Source organism: Balaenoptera physalus, assembly GCF_965194825.1.
Source record: "Balaenoptera physalus genome assembly, chromosome: 4".
NCBI classification, from domain to species: domain Eukaryota; kingdom Metazoa; phylum Chordata; class Mammalia; order Artiodactyla; family Balaenopteridae; genus Balaenoptera; species Balaenoptera physalus.
In genome coordinates, this window is record NC_138891.1 from 59,289,596 (window position 1) to 59,311,430 (window position 21,835).

Here is a 21,835-nt window from a genome sequence, read left to right on the forward strand (position 1 = left end):
TTGATTACTCCAATAAAGGGAAAATTGGCATAAATATTTATCCAGTGAGATTGGATTCATGTTCCTCCACAGAGCATTGGGAAAACTACCATTGGTAGGAGAGTAGCAGATTGCAGCGGTTCTCAAGTGCAGCACCTGCAACAGCAGCATCGGCATCTCCCGGGAACCTGTTAGAAATGCAAATTCTTGGACCCTACTCGCAACCTACTGAATCAGAAACTCTAGGGGTGGAGCCATCGAGCTGTGTTTTAACAAGCCCTCCAGGTGATTCTGGAGCGTGCTAAAGTTTGAAAACCAGTAGCATAGTGGTTAAGATCATGGGTTTGGAATCAGACAGATCTGGATTCCACTCCTAGTTCTACCACTTAGTAGCTGTGGGACTATAGATAACAACATCTTTAAGCCACCGTTTCCCTATCTGTACAATAGGCACAGTAATAATAGTGTTTAACTTGTAAGTTTGATGTAAGGATTAAAAGAAGCAATGCTTATAAAGTAGGCAAGCACAGTAAGTATTTAAAAAGTGTTGGCTGTTATTTTTAATAAAGTTTTAGCTGTTTTTCATCTATGTGACTGGACTAATGGGGTTATTGACCTTGTTTACGGGCAGGACAAGGTGGGGCTATATTTATTTCTAATCAAGTGACATCCTGTGCAAGTACACAGTGAATATCAAAACTATCATCAGAGCTATCAAAGTATTTCAAAGATATAGAAACTAAGGTATATAATTGAGAGATATCCTTTGGCCACCACACTGGGAGCATTGGGTACAGAAGCTTCTCTCATACTAGGAGGTTTTCACAGGCTTCAATTTTATCTGGGGTAGGTCTGACCCAGACCCTATCAGAGCGACCTCGGTCTGGGACGCTGCAATGAAGTCTTCCTTGTTGCCTTAGCAGCTCAGCTGATACCTATCTCTTTAGAACACTTTCTCTGAACCTCTCCTATGGCACTGATCATTTCTGCCATGTATTATGTGTATTATAGGTAATTATGAGCATGCTGTTACTCCCCAACTAGATGTTACCTTCCTGAGACAGGGCCTAAATCTGAGTCATCTTCATGTATACACTGATGTGTATAAAATTGATGACTAATAAGAACCTGCACTATAAACAAACAAACAAACAAACAGAACAACTAATACTAAACTTTCTTTGGGTTATTTGTATGGAAATATGTTAATATAAATGTTTCAGACATTACATGAAATTTCTAAAAATCTTATATGTTCTGGTATAATGTTATAAGTCATAATTCTAGTTATTACTTTAAAATGTATATCTCAGAAATAACCAAATTTCCTTGTCAATTGCATTATTATGAACTTTCATCAAATCTTTAACCATGGTCATTTTTAAGTCTTTTGTCATTTACAGACAGTTCTGGGTGTACTCTGATGCTTTCGCAAAAATGTTCCTATAAAAGGGTTTCATCTTCAAGGAATTCATGGAAAAGACTCTGACAAGTACAGGTTTCTGGTAACTGACTATATTGCTGAACTGAATGAATAAGCATTTTCAGAACTCTGATGGAAAACTGATGAATTCACAAAAGTGCTAACAAAAGATCAAGATGAAAAAAAAATTAATTACATGGGACTGAGTGAACTGATGAGGATGATTATAATTTTTGTGACTTTCTGATTGAATTAAAAAAAAAATCCCACAAGGACTCAGAGGCAAAAAATATACAAATCAATTTTCACTGCAAAGTAAAGAAGCTGTTACAGTGGAGGATTACTGGACTGAATGTCAATATTATGACATAGTACGAGTGTGTTTTGTGTTTGGTAATTGCAATCATTGTTGCTTTTGCTGTGGTTATCCATTTACAATGCTTGGTGTCAGTTTATTTATCTCTTGTAAAAATAAAATACAGTGTGTGTGTGAAAAAAAATAAAATAAAAAAACAAAAACAAAAAAAAAAACAAAACAAAACAAACAAAAATCTGAGTCATCTTCATACCGCCCTCAGCATCTACCGTTATGCCTAGCCCCTGGGATGGGATCAATGTCTTTGGAATGAAAAAATGAGTAAATGAATGAGTGAACTAATGTTTCCAAACCTAAGTGCAAAAGCTGAAACAATGTACTTTGTCCTCTTACCACGGTAGACGGGCACTCACTGTAAGAAAAGAGACAAGCTGTCTTATCTTCCCCCAAAGTGAAATTTAATCCTTATTATCAGTTAGAAAGAAAATGGAAGCAAGTGGATTTTGCCTCCTAGACCCAGGTGGCAAATGCATATCCTGTTCTTATTAAGTACTTGTGATTTCTGGACAGTGATTCAATCTCTTAGGACCATGGAAATATCCCCACCTGCAAAGAGGATCGTATTTCCTTGCTGCCTTATACTTTAAATATATTAAGAGGGTCAATAAAAAAAGTAGATTAATCTTTGTATTTTAGGATATAGTGCAGTACACTGCACATAGGAGGTGCTCAATCAATATTTATTAAATAAATGAATGAAAGAAAAAGGGCTGTAAAGCACTGAACTTGGCAGAGTAAGAAGAAAGCAATCAAGCAAATATAATAAGATGACTTATCACTTTCATTTTAGAAGCCAGACATTCTGGCTCTTTCTTAACTCAAGCTGGAAGACTCTGTGCAGAATCTGAGAAGGTAAGATTGGAAAGTGCAGTCGAGGGAAGAGTTCACATTAGACATTCATCTTCCCCTTTCCTGGGGGGTGGGTGGGGGGATGTTCAGAGGTCAGAGGAAGTGACTTGCTTAAAAAAGGTTTCGCAGGCAGCAGTGTTTTCAATAATAATGGTGGTCATTCTTTGAACTCTGCCTAGTGTTATGTTTCTTTCTTTAACTTTTTGAACAGGTGTTACATGGCTCAAAAATAAAAAAATTAAAGAAGATATCTAATGGAAAATCTTCCTCACACCCCTATCCCCCATCTCCCTGATTTATCCATCCCCAGCACCCCATCCATAAGTAACACTGTGATTAGTTTCTTATGTATCCTCCCAGAGTTTCTCTATGCTTATACAAGCAAACACAGAGCCTATACATATTTTTATTTTCCCACCCTTTTAATGACAAGAGGTAACATACTATGCCAATTATTCTGTACCTTGCTTTACCACTTAATACATCTTAAAGGTTCTTCTATATCAGTACATAGAGAATTTCTTCATTTTTATTATATCTGCATAATATTCAGTTGCAAGGGTATACCTAATTTAGTTATCTAGTATCTTATTAGTAACTATTATCTAATTTTCGCCATTATAATCATTGCTATAATAAATAACCTTGAACATAGTGCTACATATTTTCAAGGAGAAATATTAACTCACTATCCTCACTATCCCTAAATTTAGGAGAATTATCTTGATTTTAGGTCAGACAGAAACAAATGAAAAATCTATACAAATATTCTGTAAGAGTGTTAACATTTCAATTACTTGATTTTATTATTCTACCTAACTCTGGGTACTCCTCTCTTAAATAATAATTAAAATATTATAGCATAAAATATAAGCACAGATGAAGTTATTAAAGAAAATGTAAGCATGATGAGGTTTCTGATGGATTCTATTGAAAAGTATTTTCTCTCTGTGGTCTATACTATGTGTCATTTACCCCACACACACCTTTACTCTTGATTTCAAACCAATCCCCACCCTCCACATGCTCCTCCTAAGTCTTCTAACATCCCTGTTTCGGGCACTAGTATTCATTCCGTCACTCAGGTCTAAAATCTTGGAATTATCCTGAGTCCCCTCTTTCTCTCACCTCCAACATCCAATCTGTCAGCAAGTTTTTTCAACTCTACCTTCAAAATAAATCTTGAGTCTACTTCTCACCACCACCGCTGCTGCCACCCTGCTCTCATCTTTCACCTGGACTGCTGAACTAGAATCCTGGCTGACGTCCTCTTCCACCTGTCACGCTGCCCTCACAACCCCCTCAGTATTCTCCTTAACAATCCGAGTGGTCTTTTGAAAAGGCTAATCACAATTGGCCACCATTTATCTTTCCCATCTTGACAACCTCTCCTGCTCTTTCACCGTGTGCCCCAGTCACACTTCCGGGTCCTGGAACAGAACTAGACTTGTTCCCAGCCCAAGGCTTTGCAGTTGCTGCCCCCTTTGCCTGCCACCAGACCCTTGTGGCTTCTTTTCATGTTCAGGTCTCAACTCAGGTGTCACCTCCTTAGAGTGGCCCCCTGATCACATTATCAAAAATAGTACCTCCATCACTTTCTATCCCTTTATCTTGTGCATATTCTCTTCATAGGACTTATCAACAATTATGGGTATTTTTCTAAACTGAGACCCAGCAGAGCCTGGGCTTTCTCATTTGTTGCTACTTCTATAGCACTTAGAGTAGTGCCTGGCACATAGTAGGTATTCAGTAAATATCTGTGGAATGAATACATGGATTATAAAATAAAATTTTGTTTGTGCAAATTTTCCAGATAGTTTTGGAAATGACATAGAATTGAAACCTAGGCTTCAACACATAGAAGTGCTATCATCCAAAACAGCTTTCATAATGTCTATGTAATGTCCCATTTTAGAATGTGTCATAAAAAAGCAGTGGTGTGGAACCTGACAGATCTGAAATAGTTTTAAATATATATATGTCTTTGGAAATTTGGGGCAAATTGCTTAAACTCTCTGTAGCTCATTTTTCTCATTTGTAAAATGGGGATTTGAATGATACGAACTCAAGTTATATTCTAATTATCTATAAATTGAACAAGTATTTATTGAACATCTACTACGTCTCAGCCACTGTGCTGGGCATTTGGGATCCTTGGTGAACAAGGCTGATGACAGCACTCCATTCGTGGAGTTTATGGCTTAGTGAGGGACTCGTGTTTTTCTAAATGGTGATAAGCGTGATGAGGAGAGGTGTGTGGTACAATGAGAGCCCAGAGTAGGGGCCCTGACCAAGTCTAGGACATCAGGATAGAAAGACATGTGACTTGCAATCCAATGGGTGGTTCTAGTTAATTAGGCACAGAGAGGTTGGGGAAACTTCTGGGCAGAGGGGACAAGCCAGCCAGGGCAAGGAGGGTGGCATGTTCCAAGAAGGGGAAGCAGGCCAGTGTGACAGGGAGAGGTAGGCAGGGGCTACCCTGTGTTACTCAAAGTGTGCTGTGCAGACCTGTGAACTGTCCGCTACCATACTGTGATGAGATAGGTATAGAAATTGAAAGTACGCGTTTAGAAATTTTTTATAGCAATTTCACAAAGTCATTTTATATTTGTTTAACCTAATAGTAAAAAACTTGGGCTTACATTTTGCATGACTTTTTGTTTTCATTTTATTTATCTGAGTAATTCATCTCTATTGCGTTTATAAAAGCATCAATCCACAACAGATTGGACACTAAAAAGCAAAAGTAGCCCTTGAGTAAAGACAGTGCAGCTGTGGGCTGGATCTTGTGAGCCAAGTTTGGTTTTCATCTTTTGAGAGATAAGCATAAATGCAGCAAATGCTCATGTAGCTGGCATACCAATTAACAGTTTGAATGGGAGGTAAAAAGTTTCATCCAACAATTTCCTTTACCTCAATAATAGCTGAGTAAAACCAACCTACATGCACTTACAGGAAACTACCAGTAAATTGTGAGCCTTTGGAAGGGATTTATTCTTTCCTGGATCTCCAGAGGCTACTTAATTACAGGGAGAAGTTCAATAATATTGCTGAATTAAATTACAGCTATAATTCAGAATAGTCACTCTCAAAGTTTTCAGCCTGTGACCCAACTGGGAGCAACTGTACCACTCCTGTTAGGCCCCTGCTTTGTCCAAGGCTCACTGTTCCAGGAGAGAGAAGGGTCATCTGCAGTTGGGGAATGAGGCAGGGCTATGGCCTCACAGGCCACACCCCTTCTCATCCCAAGCTTCGAAACAGGATGCAAAGTGGCTTTTGAAAACATTTAGGAACAAGTGGTGAGTGGCGGAAGGGGTGGCATTTAAACAGTTGTGTATCTGAATTACAATCTCGACTTTCCAACTGATTCTGGCTTGAATTTTAAGTACTTTCTTCTTTTCCCACAAGTAACCATCAGTTACCACTGGCAGCACATAGTTCTTTCTGTGTCAGATCTAAAGCTCACTGATTCTCATAAAAACCCAGCAATCCCTACTGATGTTACAGAGAAGAACTGAGGGTGAAGAACTGGAGTTGGCTTACACTCATTCGGTTTTATCATATGGGGAACAAAATCACCAGAGCATGAGCCCCAGTTTTTGTTGAAGGTAATTAAATGCCAACACACTCCAGCAAAATCACCAAGATCCAAGCTCGAAGCCCCTTTATTCTATTACCCTTCACTACATCCTCTTTAGCCTGATGTCTGAAATCTGGAAGCAGTTGTCCCTGCCATTAGTGTGAGTTATTGAGAGCCCAGCTGTAATTCGATCCTTCTTTTCTGACTCTAAGTTGTATCCCAAAGGGAAGCATGTCATGCTAGCAGGGCTCATATGATAATGACTTATCCCATCAAGTCTCAACCGTCTTGTAATGGAGAAAAGCAGTGGCAAGGATTATTCGAAACAAGGGATAATCCTAAGTGGCATGTTTAGAAATCCTGAATTTTTTTTGAAGAATACCTCTAACCTCCCAAATACAGTTAAAATCAGGTTGCTTCCCTGGCTGACAGCAGGGGGCAGCAGATCAGAGTCGGGTCCAGCTCCGTGAAAGCAGTTTCAAAGATGGAAAATTTACTGCAGAAAAATCCTCAAAGTGCTTAAATCTAAATATGGGAAACCTAACAGTTGATTCCTCATTTAAATTTTTTTAAAAAAGATCTGAGTTAAGCATAAAGAGTTTTGCATTTATTTTCAGTTCATATTCTAGTTTATATTAGGTTGAACCTCATGAAATTGCCATTTTTTTGTGTGTGTAAGCAAAAGCTATTAAATGTTGGCAATTTCAAAGGGTTAAAGCAAGTATTTTGAGCAGAATTGAGATATAAAAGTTCTCTTCAAGTAGACATGAAGAAGAGCACATGTTTGCAGGCAGCAACAGACCTTGGTTCAGAGAGACGGTGATGAGTCCTTGTGGACAGTGAGGCCAGGTCCTGTCTAACTGGCGCCTCTGTTTCTTCCTGCTCCCCACAGCTGGGATCATGGGTAGCCCCCAAACCCCCATCCATGGTGTCTGTCCTTGAACCCAGCACTTCTTCAGCTTCGGTCACACCGCCCCCGTTCACCCTGTGAATATTCACCTTGCTGTCCCAGTCACTCTCTGAGCACCAGATCAGAACTCAGCTCCGGTTAAAATCACAGGCTCCACAGCACTCCCCTTCCTTTCAGACCTCCTATTCGGAAAATAAGGTTTCTGTGCCTGAGTCGCTGAGCCTTGCGTAAGTTCTTGGTTTGTTCTGTCAGTGGTTCTCAAAGTGTGGTCTGTGGTCTGGACCGGAAGCACCAGCATCACCTGGGAACTTGTTTACAAAGCAGATTCTCGGCTCCAACCTACTGAATTAGACCCTCTGGGGGCGGCGTCCAACAATGTGAACTTTAACAAGCCCTCCAGGTGATCTGAATGAGTGCTGAAGTTGAGAACTACTGGACTAGGTCAGAAAACCTAGTTTCTCCTCTGGTCTGTTTTCTGTTACCAATGGCCTTTTACAACCTTCCTTTTCTGGACAGTTTCTAATTTCCTTCCCAGCAGCTTAAAGTTCAGCTGAATCCCAGGCTGTAGCTGGGTCCCTGTTATGACTTCTCAGTTGCCAAATGCCACCCTCCTGGGATGCTGATATCATCTACTCTGGGTTCCGAAATGTTAGCCTCTGCCCATCTGTTGGAACCCAGAAAGCTGGCCATTAGTGTCAACTGCAACTGGGTTTGTGGTACCTGTGAACTTGGTGCTTTGCCTGCCTATATGAAACTCCTCTGGATGGGCTCTACCCCCCCAGACCCGTTCTGCCTTGGTGGGCAGGTCCCATACTGCATCTGGTCCTTCTCTAACTTGTTACGACCAAACAACCATCTTTGGATTTGACATATGGTAAATGTTTCCTAGGTTGTTTACATCTGAGCAAGCAAAAATAAGAGGAAATGTTAGGATCTGTCATTCAAAGTGGATACCTTAATTCTAAAAGAGGCCCCAATTTTTCTTTTTTTTCCCTAAAGACATTTTATGTGTGCTCAAACCTTTCATCATTTTCGTCTGTATAGTGAAATGGAGGAAAAGGGAAATGCCATCTCATTCAAATGTGAATTTTGAGAAAGAAATCATATTATTTTAGCACAACTTCAAATTTTCTTCCAGATAACACCTGCTTGCTTATTTGTCCATTTCCCCATTAGGTGCTGAGTTCCTTGAAGAAGGAAATTTTTGTCTAATTCATTCAAGCACTAGCCTGCAAGATGGTAGCTACTCAACGAGTGTTTGAGAAATGAATGAATGGAAACACACACACATGCACTCTCACAGGCAAAGATAAAAGATTTATTTCTCCAGATTGTCTAGATAATTAAATGTTGCTAAAAGAAAAATGGACTGTTTGCATTTGACCAAGATCTAAGCTCAACATCTATTGTCATGTTCAAGATGGGGAGCTAGTGTTAATTAGTGCCAGGGTTGGGTATCTCTGTCAATAAGGAGCCTGGCAAAGCTACTGTCATTAGAATGCAGATCATCATCACACCTTAGGCTGTTAAGACCTCAAGGAACCCATTTCATTTTTTGGAGGAGGAAACTGGGGCCTATAGGGGTGAAGTCAATTTTATAAGGTCACCAAGTTGGTTGGTGTCAAAACCTAGACAGAACCCAGACTTCCTGACTATTAATTCTTTTCCCCGTCTGCTTTAGAAATCATGTTTGGCATATATTTATAATGATAGAACCACATTGGAAAGGATGACTTTTCCCCAAATACTTTTTTCAAGATTATAAATATCTTAAGAAATGACAAGATGCCTGAAGCCGTATGCTCTGATGTGTTTAAATTATTCTTATCTGTTTCTTTTAAGAGAAACTCGCTATGTGTTTTTCTCCTAAAGAGGTTCAAAGAAGTGTTGTTTCCAAGCTTGTAAATTAAAAATTCCTTGGATACAGCACGGTCCAATTAACTCAAATGCTAACCAGAGGGGTCCTGAGATATTCAATTAATTTTCATGTATCCTGAACTCAATTTTTTTTAGCTTCACTTGTAATGAAAGAAATAGAAATTAAAATGAGATGTTGATTTTTGTTTATCAGACTGGCAAAGATTAAAAAGAGAGACACTCTCTTGGCTGGAATATAGGAAAATAAGATCATGTGCTAGGGTTCAAGATGGCAGAGTAGAAGGATGTGAGCTCACTCCCTCTTGGCGAGCGCACCGGAATCAAAACTAACTGCTGAACAGTCATCGACAGGAAGACACTGGACCTCACCAAAAAAGATACCCCACATCCAAAGACAAAGGAGAAGCCACAATGAGACAGTAGGAGGGGTGCAATCACAATAAAATCAAATCCCAGAACTGCTGGGTGGGTGACTCACAAACTGGAGAACACTTATACCACAGAAGTCCACCCACTGGAGTGAAGGTTCTGAGCCCCACATCAGGCTTCCCAACCTGGGGGTCCGGCAATGGGAGGAGGAATTCCTACAGAATCAGACTAGCGGGATTTGATTGCAGGACTTCGACAGGACTAGGGGAAACAGAGACTCCACTCTTGGAGGGCACACACAAAGTAGTGTGCGCATCAGGACCCAGAGGAAGGAGCAGTGACCCCAGCAGGTAGGTCTGGTTCAGCAGTGACTGAACCAGACTTACCTGCTAGTGTTGGAGGGTCTCCTGCAGAGGCGGGGGGTAGCTGTGGCTCACCATGAGGACAAGGACACTGGCAGCAGAAGTTCTGGGAAGTACTCCTTGGCGTGAGCCTTCCCAGAGTCCGCCATTAGTGCCACCAAAGAGCCGGGTAGGCTTCAGTGTTGGGTCGCCTCAGGCCAAACAACCAACAGGGAGGGAACCCAGCCACACCCATCAGCAGACAAGCGGATTAAAGCTTTACTGAGCACTGCCCACCAGAGCAACCCCCAGCTCTACCCACCACCAGTCCCTCCCATCAGGAAACTTGCACAAGCCTCTTAGATAGCCTCATCCACCAGAAGGCAGACAGCAGAAGCAAGAAGAACTACAATCCTGCATCCTGTGGAAAAAAACCACATTCACAGAAAGATAGACAAGATGAAAAGGCAGAGGGCTATGTAAAAGACAAAGGAACAAGACAAAACCCCAGAAAAACAACTAAATGAAGTGGAGATAGGAAACCTTTCAGAAAAAGAATTCAGAATAATGATAGTGAAGAAGATCCAGGACCTCAGAAAAAGAAGGGAGGCAAAGATCGAGAAGATGCAAGAAATGATTAACAAAGACCTAGAAGAATTAAAGAACAAACAAACAGAGGTGAACAATACAATAACTGAAATGAAAAATACACTAGAAGGAATCAATAGCAGAATAACTGAGGCAGAAGAACGGATAAGTGACCTGGAAGACAGAATGGTGGAATTCACTGCCACGGAACAGAATAAAGATAAAAGAATGAAAAGAAATGAAGACAGCCTAAGAGACCTCTGGGACAACATTAAACACAACAACATTCTCATTATAGGAGTCCCAGAAGGAGAAGAGAGAGAGAAAGGACCCGTGAAAATCTTTGAGGAGATTATAGTCGAAAACTTCCCTAACATGGGAAAGGAAATAGCCACCCAAGTCCAGGAAGCACAGAGAGTCCCAGGCAGGATTAACCCAAGGAGAAACACACCGAGACACATAGTAATCAAATTGGCAAAAATTAAAGACAAAGAAAAATTATTGAAAGCAGCAAGGGAAAAACGACAAATAACATACAAGGGAACTCCCATAAGGTTAACAGCTGATTTCTCAGCAGAAACTCTACAAGCCAGAAGGGAGTGGCATGATATATTTAAAGTGATGAAAGGGAAGAACGTACAACCATGATTACTCTACACAGCAAGGATCTCATTCAGATTCGATGGAGAAATCAAAAGCTTTACAGACAAGCAAACGCTAAGAGAATTCAGCACCACCAAACCAGCTCTACAACGAATGTTAAGGAACTTCTCTAAGTGGGAAACACAAGAGAAGAAAAGGACCTACAAAAACAAACTCAAAACAATTAAGAAAATGGTCATAGGAACATACATAACCATAATTACCTTAAACGTGAATGGGTTAAGCTACAACCAAAAGACAAAGGTTCACTGAATGGATACAAAAACAAGACCCATATATATGCTGTCTACAAGAGACCCACTTCAGACCTAGGGACACATACAGACTGAAAGTGACGGGATGGAAAAAGATATTCCATGCAAATGGAAATCAAAAGAAAGCTGGAGTAGCTATACTCATATCAGATAAAATAGATTTTAAAATAAAGAATGTTACAAGAGACAAAGAAGGATACTACATGATGATCAAGGGATCAATCCAAGAAGAAGATATAACAATTATAAATATATATGCACCCAACATAGGAGCATCTCAATACATAAGGCAACTGCTAACAGCTCTAAGAGAGGAAATCAACAGTAACACAATAATAATGGGGGACTTTAACACCTCACTTACACCAATGGACAGATCATCCAAACAGAAAATTAATAAGGAAACACAAACTTTAAATGACACAATAGACCAGATAGATTTAATTGATATTTATAGGACATTCCATCCAAAAAGAGCAGATTACACTTTCTTCTCAAGTGCACACGGAACATTCTCCAGGATAGATCACATCTTGGGTCGCAAATCAAGCCTCAGTAAATTTAAGAAAATTGAAATCCTATCAAGCATCTCTTCTGACCACAACGCTATAAGATTAGAAATCAATTACAGGGAAAAAAAACGTAAAAAACACTGACACATGGAGGCTAAACAATACGTTACTAAATAACCAAGAGATCACTGAAGAAATCAAAGAGGAAATAAAAAAATACCTAGAGACAAATGACAATGAAAACACGATGATCCAAAACCTATGTGATGCAGCAAAAACAGTTCTAAGAGGGAAGTTTATAGCAATACAAGCCTAACTCAAAAAACAAGAAAAATCTCAGATAAACAAACCAACCTTACACTTAAAGGAACTAGAGAAAGAAGAACAAACAAAACCCAAAGTTAGTAGAAGGAAAGAAATCATAAAGATCAGAGCAGAAATAACTGAAATAGAAACAAAGAAAACAATAGCAAAGATCAATACAACTAAAAGCTGGTTCTTTGAGAAGATAAACAAAATTGACAAACCATTAGCCAGACTCATCAAGAAAAAGAGGGAGAGGACTCAAATCAATCAAATCAGAAATGAAAAAGGAGAAGTTACAACAGACACCGCAGAAATACAAAGCATCCTAAGGGACTACTACAAGCAACTCTATGCCAATAAAATGGACAACCTGGAAGAAATGGACAAATTCTTAGAAAGTTATAACCTTCCGAGACGGAACCAGGAAGAAATAGAAAATATGAACAGACAAATCACAAGTAATGAAATTGAAACTGTGATTAAAAATCTTCCAACAAACAAAAGTCCAGGACCAGATGGCTTCACAGGCGAATTCTATCAAACATTTAGAGAAGAGCTAACACCCATCCTTCTCAAACTCTTCCAAAAAATTGCAGAGGAAGGAACACTCCCAAACTCATTCTATGAGGCCACAATCATCCTGATACCAAAACGAGACAAAGATACTACAAAAAAAGAAAATTACAGACCAATATCACTGATGAATATAGAAAAACAGAAATATAGATCAATGGAACAGGATACAAAGCCCAGAGATAAACCCACGCACCTATGGTCAACTAATCTATGACAAAGGAGGCAAGGATATACAATGGAGAAAAGACAGTCTCTTCAATAAGTGGTGCTGGGAAAACTGGATAGCTACATGTGAAAGAATGAAATTAGAACACTCCCTAACACCATACACAAAAATAAACTCAAAATGGATTCGAGACCTAAATGTAAGACCGGACACTATAAAACTCTTAGAGGAAAACATAGGAAGAACACTCTTTGACATAAATCACAGCAAGATCTTTTTTGATCCACCTCCTAGAGTAATGGAAATAAAAACGAAAATAAACAAATGGGACCTAATGACACTTCAAAGTTTTTGCACAGCAAAGGAAACCATAAACAAGACGAAAAGACAACCCTCAGAATGGGAGAAAATATCTGCAAACGAATCAACGGACAAAGGATTAATCTCCAAAATACATAAACAGCTCATGTAACTCAATATCAAAAAAACCAACAACCCCATCCAAAAATGCGCAGAAGACCTAAATAGACATTTCTGCAAAGAAGACATACAGATGGCCAGGAAGCACACGAAAAGCTGCTCAACATCACTAATTATTAGAGAAATGCAAATCAAAACTACAATGAGGTATCACCTCACACCAGTTAGAATGGGCATCATCAGAAAATCTACAAATAACAAATGCTGGAGAGGGTGTGGAGAAAAGGGAACCCTCTTTCACTGTTGGTAGGAATGTAAATTGATATAGCCACTATGGAGAACAGTATGGAGGTTCCTTAAAAAACTCAAAATAGAATTACCATGTGACCCAGAAATCTCACTACTGGGCATATACCCAGAGAAAACCATAATTCAAAAAGACACATGCACCCCAATGTTTATTGCAGCAGTATTTATGATAGCCAGGTCATGGAAGCACCCTAAATGCCCATCAACAGACGAATGGATAAAGAAGAAGTGGTACGTATATACAGTGGAATATTACTCAGCCATAAAAAGGAATGAAATTGGGTCATTTATCAAGACGTGGATGGATCAGGAGACTGTCATACAGAGTGAAGTAAGTCAGAAGGAGAAAAACAAATATTGTGTATTAATGCATATATGTGGAACCTAGACAAATGGTACAGATGAACCGGTTTGCAGGGCAGAAATAGAGACACAGATGTAGATAACTAACGTATGAACACCAAGGTGGGAAAGCGGCGGGGGTGGTGGTGGTAGTGGTGTGATGAACTGGGAGATTGGGATTGACATATATACACTACTATGTATAAAATGGATAACTAATAAGAACCTGCTGTATAAAAATAAATAAAATAAAAGTCAAAAAAAAAAGAAAAAAAAAGATTCATGTGCTGTATATGGGACAGAAATTGACATAGTCTTTTTGAAGGGCAGTTTGCTGATGGAGTGAAACTTTTTTTTTTTTTTTAATTAATTAATTAATTTATTTATTTATTTATTTATTTTGGCTGTGTTGGGTCTTCGCTTCTGTGCAAGGGCTTTCTCTAGTTGCAGCAAGCAGGGGCCACTCTTCATCGCGGTGCGCGGGCCTCTCCCTATCGTGGCCTCTATCGTTGCGGAGCACAGGCTCCAGACGCGCAGGCTCAGCAATTGTGGCTCACGGGCCTAGTCGCTCCGCGTCATGTGGGATCCTCCCAGACCAGGGCTCGAACCTGTGTCCCCTGCATTAGCAGGCAGACTCTCAACCACTGCGCCACCAGGGAAGCCCGGAGTGAAACTTTTAAATGCACATGGTCTTCTAGCAACAGTTTTGCTTCTAGTTATTTATGCTAATGATATCAGAAAAGTACAAAGATATCCATGTTCAAGGATATTTATTCTAATATTATTTAGAAGTATGAAAACCTAGAAGCACTCTAAAGTCTATGAATTGGGAATTAGTTATATATATTATAATATAATGTAATCCATAAAACAAAATTTTACATAGTTATTAAAATATATAAATTATATTTACCAAGATCTAAAGGGCCCCAGGACATAGGGAGGAGAGAAAAAATACGGTTCACCGCCTCAGGTATAGCATGATCATAGTTATGTAAAATTGTTTGTGTGTATGTGTGTGTGTGATTATAGGGAGGCATGTGTAAGGATAACCCCCAAAATGTTAAAAGTGATTACCTTAAGATGGTAAATTTGAACTGCTTTTTTTCCCCCTTTATGTTTGCATGAATTTTATACATGAGCAGGTATAAGCTTTATAATTAGAAAGAAAAAAAGATCTACCTTCATATTGTAAACAAAATGAAGCCGAATATGTTTGATATTGCCAAATTATGCTTTATGATATTTTGAGGAATGAACACTAGGCAAATACATTTAAGACATTTCAAAAGGCACAAGTGATTGGGTTTCAAATATAATTTGATTTGAATCTTATTACAAATTGGAAAAATAAAAGTTAACTTAAGCTCCATTTATGTTAACTTTTTTAATAAAGACACTTTTGATGGACTAATTCATGACCCCAGACTTTTTATCCACACACATTTTGTATTGTTTCTAGCAGTGACGGATATCCTGGACCATGTGTGTTCTTCCTGATCATGTACTCAGTGACTCTAGCTACCAGGAAATCTACGGCCAGTCATGGAAATCACAATGGCAACCTGCTGCAGAACTGCTATGTGCACATGTGCCTTCCATGCAGGAGCTACCCCTACCTACCCCACCAGCCGATGCTGCTAACGTTGGCACTCCAGGGAGCTAGTCCTAGATTAAGTGACTGGATGCCATGGAACAATGCATGATTCCCTCTTTTGAGAAAACCAATTTCAACACCAGTGAAATATCTATTACTAAAAAGCAAGCATTTCAAATGAATTTTTAACTGAATTGGAAAGTAGTCTGAAATTTACAACCAGAAACATTGATAAAATACAGATAGAATTTTAACAGTTCTAATGAATTATGTTGAGTCTTTACTTTTCAGATTTCAAGGTATGGCAAGCGGGCCTGTATGTCTGGTGTCAAGTGAGAGAGGAAGGTACTTAAAACACATTGTTGAATGAATGCAGTTCCACTTTACATTACACTTTTTTGAGTACTAGAGTCCTTGAAGAGCCCTATCCCCAGAGATTCTGATTCAGTAGGTCTGTGGGGAGCCCCTGAATTTGCATTTCTAATAAGCTCCCAGGTGGTGCCGATGGACAACCTTGAGTAACAATGCTTTAGACTGCAGTCCGTTCCCTATATTTTCTGACACTTGAGAGTTTGAATTGTGGCCCATTTTGACATGCCTGATGAAAGAAGAGCACTTCTCTCTCTGGGAAGGTTGTCACAGTACTCAGAAGGACACAATGGGACACAAAAGAAGAAGGGAACATCCTCCCAGACCAGCTAGGAAGATCTGCCAAATCCAGCCTGGCAATTGATGAGCGTAGCAGATGCCGTGGCCAGCTTGCTTTCACATCCAGTCTGCACCAACCTTCTCCAGAGTGAGTAGGTTGGCATACAATTCGTGCATATGAATAGATGCTACTCTGGAAGTTGTCCTATATGTATTTGCATAGAGTAAAATTTGCATTTACATGTAGCACAATTCTGTGCAAGCGGATATGGTAGGATCTATGTATATACATAGGAGGAAGACTGGAAAGGATGTGTATACGGAACCAGGAATTAAGCTAAATGGCTGTTGGGTAAACTGGACTATTTAGGGAGAAGGAAGGGCAGTGAGAATTAGCATTTATGAAGCCTCCATTATCTACCATGAACTGTTGAGAATCTTCACACAGTGTCTCAATTACTTCTAAGCACTAATGACATAATGAAATGGGCTCCATGGTCCTCATTTGGTGCACGAGGTCTCTGAGTTCCAGAGGTGAAACAACTTGCCTAGTAAAAATGAAGTTACTGAACAGCAGATCTGGAATTCAGTTACATCTGACTTCAAAGTCTATATTTTCTCCACTCTACTCTCACTGACAAAACATGAAGCAAATAAATAATTATTTGACCAGAAAATATTATTATGAATCTAATACCAATTTGTATTCCATAGACCATTTATTATTGTGGTTGTGTGGGGTTTTGCTGAGTACACAAAAGGGCTCAATACTAATACTCTAATTGTTTGGAAACTACCATCTCTAAAATATTGATCATCTTATGTGGTAGCATTTGATTGAATTAATGTAATTTTTCAAAATTTTTTTTTTTTTTTTTTGCTGATCCAATCTCCTATGTTAAAGAGTCATTGTGTTTGTGTGCCTCCACATTACAAATGATCAGATGTCAATTTTAAAGCATTTTGGATAGCAAAGGACCAGACTTTGGCAGAAGTAATCTGGCCAGGAATCAAATCCAGAAGAAAAACCAAGCTTATGAAAAGTCCTCTATGATTTTGTTGTTATGTGAGAATTGTTTTTTAAAGGTTGTATATGTGGAGGCGGAGGAACTGAGAGAGCTACTGAGGTGAGAAGACTTAACATTAACCCTAACTTACAATATGAAATATACTGCTGTAGCCACAAAAAATATTTTTGAAGAATTTATAACACAGGAAAATGATAATGTGCCATGTTACATGAAAAAAGAGAACCAAAGTGTATATGTAGGTGATTTCAGTTAAGGAAAACCATATATGCATAGAAAAAAAAGATTTGGAGGAACTACCACAAAATAGTGTTATCTTTGGGATGTGCTTATGGGTCATTTTTGCTTTCTTTAAACCTGTGTGTAATTTTTTGTTGTTTATTTTTACCATGAGCATAGATTAATACGAAGAAATGCACATTTTATTTTTTTAAGTTAACCTACTGATTATTTCCCTATTGAAGTTTAAAGGAAGCAGAACAAATTATTTTGAAAGTTATAATTTGTATGTATGTATGTAATTTTCATGGTAGCCCACCTTCTAGTGTGTGTATGCAAGTGTGTGTGTGTGCATGCGTGTGAGAGAGATGGAGAGAGGGAGGGAGAGAGGAGGGAGAGAGAGAGAGAGAGAGAGAGAGAGAGAGAGAGAAGAAATGAAGAGATGGGAATAGGGTAGTGTGAGGGTGGTAGAATGGCTGATATTTTTCATCTGGAATCAGGTTCACACACCGGCAGAGTACTTCACCATCTTTCAGAATGAAAGGTGTCAATACATTTCAGATGGGATTCGTCTACTTATTTGAACAAATGGAAAGGAAGGAGAGGAAGGAGTTTTTGTCTGTGTAAGAGAGAACATAACTCTTGGGTTCTTGAAGGATGAAGTGAGTTAATAAACCTCTTAGAACACTTGGCATTTAGGAAATGTTAGCTATTATTATTGAATCAAAAGGAGCTGCTTTTAGTTTCTAATTTAAGCTTGGATCTAATGATTTCCCCCTTTTTGTCCCTTCTAGGTAGCCTAATTTTGCTCTGCTAACTTTCAGGAAAACCTTCAATTTGCAAAGGAAGCTTGACTATCAAGGAATTAGGTCTTTGCTAGAGGGGCTGGACACAGTTTTGTGTAGGTGCCCTTGACAGGAGAAGGGACAGGGTGTCATGTGCCTCCTAGAGAGTCTAGTCACCCAGAAGGATCAGGATGAGTAGGGATTTATATGGTTCTTGCCCTTCCAGCCTTTCCCTCTGGTACTATCCCTGAGATCACCTTGAAAGTCTTAGTCCTCACTCCATGGCTACAAGCACTGTCTTCAGCACAGACATGTGCTGGGCTGGGCTTTCTGAAAATAAAAGTCAGAGAAATACACCTGACAGCTTGCATAATAGCTAAGATGGCATCAGTGGGCTATTGCAGTCACCTAAGCAGTCAACGCATGTTTATTGTGTCCCTAATATATACAAAGTGCTAAAAAAAAATATAAACAAATGTATAAAAGCAGATGTTATCCTCAGGAGCTTCAAGCAGTCTTGTGTGATGGTGTTTACCATGTTGCAATAGTAAAAAAGTTCGTACTGTTTTATATAGAGAGAAATACTAATAAAATCCAATTAAAGTGTGGAGTTTAGTTAATGGTAATGTACCAAAGAACCAATACTGGTTTATTAGCTGTGGCAAATGTACCATACTAATGTAAGATGCTAACAACAGGGGAAACTGAATGCAGGGCATGTGGGGACCCTCTGTTTAACCTTTGTACTTTTCGGTAAATCTAAAACTATTCTAAAAGAAAAAGTTTATTTGAAAAAATCAAATAGCATTTGTTAAGCACTGTAAACAGTTTGCCTGCAAACACACTTTCGATCTTTCAGCTCTGGCTTCCTATCATGTAACCGTCATATGACAATCAATCACCTTAATTTTATTCTCTCCAGGAAAGCCCAATGTGTTCCCCAGTTCCAGTCATAAGCCCCAGCTGCACAGAATCTAGGCTTTGGGGTTGCCCTTGCAGTGGATGTAAGACGTATGTAACCAAATGTGGTAGAAATCAGGTCAGCTCTTTGGCTTGGGAGAAGCAGGGAGTCCGCAGTGTTTCTGAATACCTGGTTCTAAGGATTTGGTAATTCTGCAATCTTAGTTCAAGGGTGTTGGTATCATTTCTCAGGGGTGTCCAACAGTCAACAAGTTTGGTGCATTTAGAACAGGAAGGAGGCAGGAAGATGAGGCTTCTCTTGTGTAGAATGATAATGCTGTCCCCTCTCTGCGTTTCCTCTGAAAAGTAGGGAGGCATCTACCAGGTCAAGCATTGCTGGGTTCCCCTTGACTAAGCAGGGCAGCAGCACCAGCACCTCTACCACCTCTTACCTCCACCTCCTCCATCTCCACCTCTACCACCTCTATTACCTCCACCTCCTCCATCTCCACCTCTACCACCTCTATTACCTCCACCTCCTCCATCCCCACATCTACTTCCTCTATTACCTCCACCTCCTTCATCACAACCTCTACCACCTCTATTACTTCCACCTCTTCCATCTCCACCTCTACCACCCCCACCACTTCTACTACTCCCTCAACCTCCCATCACCTCTGCCACCACCTCTACCACCATCATCTCTACCACTACCTCCCATACCTCTGCCAACTCCAACATCACTTTCACCACCACCATTCCCACTGTATCACCACCACCTCATAATTACGGCATCAGAGGGCTTACTAAACATCATGATGATTGACTCTGAAGAGGTAAACATCTTTTTTTTTTAAATATATTAAAATAAAAATTTGGCTGCACTATGTAGGCACGTGGGATCCTACTTCCCCTACCAGGGATCAAACCCATGCCCCCTGCATTGGAAGTGTGGAGTCTCAACCACTAGACCACCAGGGAAGTCCCTGAAGAGGTAAATATCTTTTAGGTGAACTATGCGGAGGTGAATATAGAAAATGGGGCGAACCCTCTCAAGCAAAGCTCCAGAGAGACGAAATTGCTCATGATGTTCAGACCAGCAATCCCTCTTTTCACCTATTTAAGTGTGGGCTAGCTGACCACCCTCTTTCCCATTAGATTCAAAAGAGTACAGATGCTAGATGCACCCTGCCCATTCCTCACTTGGATGGATGAGACATTACAAGATATTTAATCTGCTAATCTCTTCAAAATTGTGCATCTGCACAAAAGGTTTTCAAATCCAGTTACTCTGGAGATTCAACAAGAGCTATCTGGTATAATTAGATCAGCATGATGAATTCAAACCTCTAAACCATCATTTAACACCTTGGCGGGTAAGGGAAATAGTGTGTTTAATAAAACTGTCTGCCTCCATTGGGATTGGCATTATAAGCTTCATTAACATAACCACAGAAAATAAGAGTCGATGGGGAAAATACCACAGAGCAACACAATGAAAAGGTGAACACTCTAAGTGGGGAAAGGAGCTTTCAAAGGAGACGTGTCTCAAGGGGGGATGCAGGGGTAGGGGCACGGGAAGCTCAAATTCCTTTCTTAGAGTGTTTCAAATTCATGGGAGTCATTGTTCCATTTCAGAAGCTAAATTGCGGAGCGGGGGGTTGCTGCATCTTCTAAATGCTCTGGGACCTGCAGTTGCTGCTTCGTGCACGTTATGAGACCAGTGCTGGCCTGTCTTAAGCCATTAGACCCCAGTCCTAAACCTCCTCTGTAGTTCAGCATACAGTACCTATTGCATTAGAAGTGAAGTTCTGGTGTAGCAATTGTCAGAAGTGTTTTATCCATCGGGATCACAAAACGTGAGCCCTGAACGGATGGCCGGGCCTAGTGAATGGCTTGTGAAATGGGGAAAAGATTGCCTCGTGCTCTTGGAACTCTGCCGCAGGACTTGGTGCCATTTGAATTCCTCTGGAAAATTCACTGCTCCTAAGAATTAACACCTCAGATTCTTTGTCCTGAAAATTAAGTTTCTTACATGACCTTCGTTTTTATGAGGGTAGAGTTTCTAGGACAATAATTTTTGATTAAGCATCCTTTGAAATAAAGATACTGAAAAAAAAAATCCCAGGAGTGATCAGCCCTGAAAAACAGGATTAATATCTCTCACTAGAAAGTGTCAGTAAAGGTTTCTTGAAATTCTTAGTCTAGTGGTTCTCAAAGTGTGGTCCTTAGACCAGAAGTACCTGCATCACTGAAGCACTTGCTGGAAATGCAAATTCTCTAATGAATCAGAAGCTCTGTGGGTGGGACTTGTGTTGATGGTCATTTTTGAAGCCTTAAACTAAAGCAAGATATTCTAGAGGGTTCTGAAGAGAGTGAATAAAATATTTAGGTCTTAGGGAATTAAGTTTCAAAGGAAGTCTGAAGAGAGCAGAGGCTGGATCTTAGTTTTGAATGCATGTGGCTTTCTGTGTTAACCACAGACACGTAGAATTTTAAGCCTGGAGGAGACCTTATAACAAACAGCCCAGTTAGGCCCCTCATTTATACAAGTGCAGAGAGGTCCAAAGAGGTGACAATTCACATTCCTAAACTTCTTTCACGACCCAGAGCTGAGCATCCCAACCAACATGTTCATAAGCCGTGAAGAGGTTACAGTCGGGCCAGGAGCTGCTCTTGAACCCCACAGAGTAACAAGACAGGTCTTGGGTGTTAGGCAAGGTTTGTGACCAGGCACATCTCCTTGGAGAGTGGCCTGAGAAGAGCAGGGTCTGATGGTACACAGCTGAAAAAAATCGGGACGCACTTACCCAGGGA

At 39.8% G+C, this 21,835-nt stretch overlaps 1 protein-coding gene across 11 annotated transcripts in view; it reads right to left on the bottom strand.

Moving 5' to 3' along the window:
• Nucleotides 1–21,835, bottom strand: part of PEX5L (peroxisomal biogenesis factor 5 like) — a 246,584-nt gene that overhangs the window by 133,889 nt on the left and 90,860 nt on the right. Inside the window, exon 1 of one of the 11 annotated variants that reach the window (XM_082461400.1) lies at nt 7,207–14,188. The exons of the other annotated variants lie outside the window; for them this stretch is intronic. The gene's annotated coding sequence lies outside the window, so the exon portion shown is untranslated. Of the gene's footprint in view, nt 1–7,206; nt 14,189–21,835 lie in introns of those variants that run through there. 11 annotated transcript variants of the gene reach the window in all.